The sequence below is a fragment of the Diceros bicornis genome, chromosome 24, assembly GCF_020826845.1.
Source record: "Diceros bicornis minor isolate mBicDic1 chromosome 24, mDicBic1.mat.cur, whole genome shotgun sequence".
Taxonomy (NCBI): Eukaryota; Metazoa; Chordata; class Mammalia; order Perissodactyla; family Rhinocerotidae; genus Diceros; species Diceros bicornis.
Window position 1 is genome coordinate 2495031 of NC_080763.1, and position 6419 is coordinate 2501449.

At 42.1% G+C, this 6419-nt stretch overlaps 1 pseudogene; it reads left to right on the top strand.

Moving 5' to 3' along the window:
- The first annotated feature begins 3426 nt into the window (after positions 1-3426).
- LOC131420732 (cyclin-dependent kinase-like 2) lies at positions 3427-5793 on the top strand (annotated as a pseudogene).
- The last annotated feature ends 626 nt before the right edge of the window (positions 5794-6419 follow it).

The following is a 6419-nucleotide window of genomic DNA, read 5'->3' on the forward strand; positions in this document are numbered from 1 at the left end:
ATCAAAAAACTTGAATTGCCAAATTCTCTTTTCCTGAGATCAGTAAACTAACTTAAAAGTTTTATTGAAACCTGTGGAGGAATGGTTAGCAGCTTTCATGGTTTATGTCGTCTCTAAAAATCTGGGCGTTGATCCACATGAAAAAAGTCCTTGTTTATATTACATGTCCCAATAGGTTACATTTCCAAATCCTGAATGTGGGATATTATCAAAACAACTGAAAAACCTGGTCATGGAAACTGGACTCTGTCACTTTGTCAAGAATTTGCCTCTTTATGAATTAATGACACATGAATTCCTTAATATTTTTGTAAAGGAAGGACAAGAAACTCTGTAGTGTCCCTGAACGTGGCAAGACGGGGAGGTCTTGTTAGACCACATCCTCGGGTTCTTCTCTCGTGTTCAACAGGCCCGGGTGATAGTCAGTGTGGTCAGGTGCAGCACCGCTCCCCTAGACCCCAGTGTTCCATCCTACTCTGGCCTGTGCCTTCTTCAGGGGGTTCTGATGACGCTCGTCCCCAGTGTTCCATCCTACTCTGGCCTGTGCCTTCTTCAGGGGGTTCTGATGACGCTCGTCCACAAGGGTTGGAAGGAGACATTGTAACATGAGGCTATTCATCATCTTGAAACAAGGATTAATGTTGAGGAAAGTCTCGGGGTCTGTGTGCTCTGATGCACTGCTGTTGGGGTGTGGCTGCAGTGACCACTGTGCTCCCATCAGTCCCCACAATGGCTGTCTCAGACGTTTGAGCTCCTGGCGCAACCACAGCAGCTGTTGAGAGCTGGGCGCTCGTCGTGGTTCAGTGTCTTCCATCATATTTTGTGCCTCTGACCCTCCTCTGCTCACCTCCTTCCCATTCCTATCTGTTGCATTGATTGCTTTGTAGTTGTTTCCTGGGAGCCACTGTGTGTAACTGTATTTGACAGTGTCTTTAGGGACCCGCGATCTCTAAACGAGTCACTACACAACATCCACTTATACTGTTGTAGCCCATGTTTGTCCTCTCCAGTGGTGCTGTGAAGAACCCTGCTTACTCAGAGGTCCTCTCATTCTCATGCTGCTGGGGCTGCTTATGAAGCTGGGCATCTCATCTTTGGTCTCATCAAAATTATTCTTTTCATCGATTATTCTGAAGTCGGATACGACCTTGTTAATAATGTGGACACTGGCTGTCACAGGCACTTTTATGTATCTTTCCCAACAGCTCTGTGAAGTAGGCCTGTGACACCCATTTTACAGGGGGGGACAATGAGGCTCAGAGAGGTCGAGTAGCTTCCTTCACTTCACACAATTTCTTGGTACATTTTGAGTCTCCTCCTGGAACTCTGCCTCTCAGGTGTGTGCACTTGGCTGGTGTTCCACTTTGAGCCTTTCTGCCAGCCTCTCCAAAGGCACAGGCCCCATCCTGAGTCCATTGTCTGCTTGATGGCAGTCACCCTGCACAAACAGGCCCTGGGCGGGGAGTGGACTAGCGGGGCGTGGTCCTCAGGCTTACCCTGGGCAGGTTCTAGGTTCATGGCGAGAGCTGGAGCAGTGGAAGATACTGACCGTCATTCACCTGGAAGGTTTGTTATGGAGAAATACTCCACTGACTTTTTGCAGCTGTCATGTCTTCTTTGTCTTCATTGCTCCTCTGGGCTTTCTCCTACAGTCCGTGCTGTGCAGTAACATACAGTACAGAGACTGGTGAACATAATACTGTTGCCCTGCACCAAACGGTCACATCACTCATTTTTCTAATTATGAAAGAAATACACACTGTAAAAACAGTCAAATTACACAGATCTATGTAGAGTAAAGTGAAACCTTCCCCTTCCAACCCCTTCCCTGCAAACTCACTCCCCTACTCAGAAGGAACTATTGTTAAGAGATTGCGGCTTATTCTTCTGGACATTTCCTATGAATTTATAAATACACAAAGTTTTTTTAACATAAATTACATAACTACATCATTTTGCAATTTGCTGTTTCTCAAACCATATATCATAGACGTCTCTCCTTATCCGTGCACGTCACTCTAACTTAGCTTTTTAGATGTTTTAGAGGTACTCCAAAGAACAGGAATACCATGATCTGTTTATTTCTTCTTTGATAGAGTTGGGATTACATCCAGTTTCACTATTATACATAATGCTGCAGTGAGATCCTTGTATGGAATTTATTACACTGCTATTCAACTGCTCAATTTGTTTCGTTTCCTTTTAGTCAGAGACTGTGATATTTTCAACATTTTTATGGGAATTAATTTATAGGGAAATTAATTTTTTCACTGAATAAAGACATTAATGGGGAAACTGGCCTTCAAGGTCATCCATCTCAGTATTCTGGAGAAAAATCATGAAACTTAGAAGGTATTCTGCTTGCTCCATCACATTCTAACAAGTCATGTTAACAATTTAAAGTTGAATCTTTGAATAGCCTCTACTCTCTCTGTTCCGAAGAAAGATGACTTTTTCTTGTCTTGAAAACTTCTGACTCCAGGGCCTCTCAGTTGGGCTTCAGAGAGGATAAGATATTGGTGTCGTATCTGTTTCTCTTCAGCTGTAGGCTGCATCTTCTAAAGATCATAGAATTGAACATGGTCTAATCGATACATATATGATTTGGGTCAAAAATTCAAAGTAATGAACCCAAGATAGGAATCTATACCTTTGGTTCTTAATAAAGAATTTCCTTTTATATCCTCAAGTATCTGTGATTACTAGTAAAAACTCACCTGTGGGTGATGAGATGTGGCTCTGCTGGCAATGTCTGGCTTGAACATCCATAGTTAAGGCTGCCACATCCACAGGTAGATTAGACTTGACCTCTCGATGACATCTGCCCTTGGTCTTTGACCTGGGAAATTTAAGAATTTAAAAAAGCTGCTGTTATTAGCACTCAATGCTAGAAATGCCTGTTAAAGAGTGAGTTTGATTTGGTAAACCAAAGAGAGTATAAGCAGAACAAAGTCTTTAATATCAATAAAATTTCAAAAAATTCTAATTTTTAAAAATATAACTCTATTTTTGCCACAGTGCAAACTGTGTACATATGAATGAAATATCCCTCTGTCCATTTCTTAAGTTGTTTCCATTGATTTGATGGATTTATCCTCTAATCCGGATTCCAAGTGTGAAAGAACATCTTGGTCCTTCAAAGATAATAAGCCATTGAAATTTGATTTTCTAGGGACTGAGCATCTTCCGAGGTGGGAGGCCATGCCCTCCCACCCCAGCTAATTTCTCTAAAGGCCTTGGCCTTAACAGGTGTTGGTGCCTGCCGTGGACGCAATCTGAACTGGGCCGTTTCTCTCTCTGGAGACTTTGTGCCTATGGTTGGGGACAGAGTGAGGTCGTTGCCTTGACGACGGCAGCATGCGGCCCGTGGTCCTCCTGAGTGTGAGCTTGCGGCGGGCTAAGGTCCATCTGCTTCCCTGCCTGTCACACCTGGGACCCGCGACTGTGCCTGCAGAAGAAATCGTAACAGCACTGGAACTACTAGTTTGCTAGTCAGCGTCTTTTAGACCTGCGAGCGAGATGCATTTCACCTCAAATTTGTTTCCAAGTTGAAAATATTTGGGTCTTTCCACGCAAAACGATTTTAAAGAAACACAAGAAAAATTCCTACTGGTTTTGAATTAAAATGGAAAAATATGAGAACCTGGGATTGGTTGGAGAAGGGAGCTATGGAATGGTGATGAAGTACAGGAATAAAGATAGTGGAAGAATTGTGGCCATCAAGAAGTTCTTAGAAAGTGATGATGACAAAATGGTTAAAAAAATTGCTATGCGAGAAATCAAGTTACTAAAACAATTGAGGCATGAAAATCTGGTGAATCTGTTGGAAGTGTGTAACAAAAAAGAGCATTGGTACCTGGTCTTCGAATTTGTTGACCATACAATTCTTGATGACTTGGAACTCTTTCCAAATGGACTAGACTACCAACTAGTCCAAAAGTATTTGTTTCAGATTATTAATTGAATTGGATTTTGTCACAGTCACGATATCATACACAGAGATATAAAGCCTGAGAATATATTAGTCTTCCAGTCTCGTGTTGTCAAGTTATGTGATTTTGGATTTGCACGGACATTGGCAGCTCCTGGGGAGGTCTATACTGATTATGTGGCAACGCGATGGTACAGAGCTCCAGAACTATTTGTTGGTGATGTCAAGTATGGCAAGGCTGTTGATGTGTGGGCCATTGGCTGTCTGGTAACGGAAATGCTCATGGGGGAGCCCCTCTCCCCTGGAGATTCTGATATTGATCAGCTATATCATATTATGGTGTGTTTAGGTAATCTAATTCCAAGACATCAGGAGCTCTTTTATAAAAATCCTGCATTTGCTGGAGTAAGGTTGCCTGAAATCAAGGAACAGAACCTCTTGAAAGGCGCTAGCCCAAGCTCCCTGAAGTTGTGATAGATTTAGCAAAGAAATGCTTACATGTTGACCCAGACAAAAGGCCCTTCTGTGCTGAGCTCCTGCACCATGATTTCTTTCATATGGATGGATTTGCTGAGAGGTTTTCTCAGGAACTACAGTTAAAAGTACAGAAAGATGCCAGAAATATTTCTTTATCTAAAAAATCCCAAAACAGAAAGAAGGAAAAGGAAAAAGATCATTCTTTAGGTGAAGAGAGAAAAATACTTGTGGTACAGGATACCAAGGCTGATCACAAAATTAAGGATTCTAAAGTATTTAAAATAAAAGGATCAAAAATTGATGGAGAAAAAGTTGAAAAAGTCAGTCGAGCTTCAAATGCCAGCTGTCTCCATGACAATGGGCAGAGCCACATCAGAACAATGGCTTCAATAAGCCTCAGAGATTGCAGCAATGGTGGTGTGGATCACACAAGGACTCCGGGCCTGGCAATTCCCCCACTTATGCACAATCTTTCTCAGCGGTTCCCCGTGTTAATTCTGGAATGGGGACTATCCCAGGAGTTCAGAATTACAGAGTGGTTGAGAAAACCAAGATGTATTGTATTCCATTTGTTACACCAAATAAACATTCTCCATCAAGCATTTATAATATTAATGTGACCACATCAGTCACTAGTGAAAAGAGCCTACTTCAGGCGAATAAGGAAAGAAGGGAATACTCAAAGACAGATGTCCATTTGCCTGAACTGAACTATAATCATCTCCCTGAACTCAGAGCCTTGGAGGGCATTGCTCGAAATTCCAGGCTAATAAGGAAAGAGAACAAAAATCTTTCAGAATCTCGAATGCCTTCTCTGGCCACTATTGACCTGCATGCCCTGTGTATTGCATTACGTCAGGTATCAGGATCTCCCCTGTCAGATGATTTGGAGGCTGATTTGCCTCGAATGGAACACCAGCACTGAGTGTCATTTTGATTCTGAACTGGATGCTGCTCTAGCACTTGAGATGACATCCTCTTGCAACAAAAGTGCTGATATCCTAGAAGGAGAGATTCGTGGCTCTGATCATTTACTTCTGAACTGCCTGCATTTTCTGAGAAAGGCCTTGCAGAAGAAGGCAAGACCAAGACTTGCAAGTGTTTCAAAGGAATATTGAACAAGTGCCCCTCCCCAGCTTTATCCCATCACCTTTCAGGTCCACTGATGCTATTTCAAGATAGTGATATGGTTCTTGTTACACGAATGTGTATTTACTATTAGTAGATTGTGTTTTAAAAGTTACCCAAGATTAAAAGTGAGGAAAAAAAAGGGAGAGAGAGAGAGAAACATTATAAAAGGTTATTTATGCGTTGAACTTTGTGTGTTATCTGTATAAATGTGTACATTTATGTAGGAGTGGGTTTGGTGGAAGTAGGTGATAAAAACTAGGAGCAGTTGAAGAAAATGGAAACACAAGACTCAGTAAGAGCAAACGTTTCCTTTACCCTGTCTTAACTATAAAACACGTTTCAAACTCTTGCTTCTTTCTGGGCTTTAAGGAGATGCGTCACTGCTCTCTGTGCATAGACCTGTGTCTTTGGTTTCTGTGATTATTGCTGATGTTTGATCAGTGTATTATGGGAATCTGGCCTCTTTGCTGATCTTCTAAGAACCACACTAAAGCAAATTTCACAAAGAAACCTTTTATTTCTAATGACTTAGCATGACTCTGGCATTGGATAGTCCTCTGTTTTATAAGATTCTGGTGCTAATGTTCCTGTGTGCAGAAACAGGATTGGAACAAGAGCGGTGAAGGAGAATTTTGTAGGTAAACCTTGGACTTGAGGACTGTGCTTCTCATTGAAAGAAGAGGTATACGTACAAAATTAGATGGGAAGCAGGATTACCAATTGACTAGGACTGATTACTCTTCTCTGGGCCAACTGCTATTGACTTCCCCCGCTGAAGAGGCTTGGGGGAGGGGATGTGCACAGTTAAGGACTTCGCAGCTGTCCACCCATGGTTTCAAGGTGATGTTAGAACCCAGAGATGTTCCTGTCTCCTTGTTCT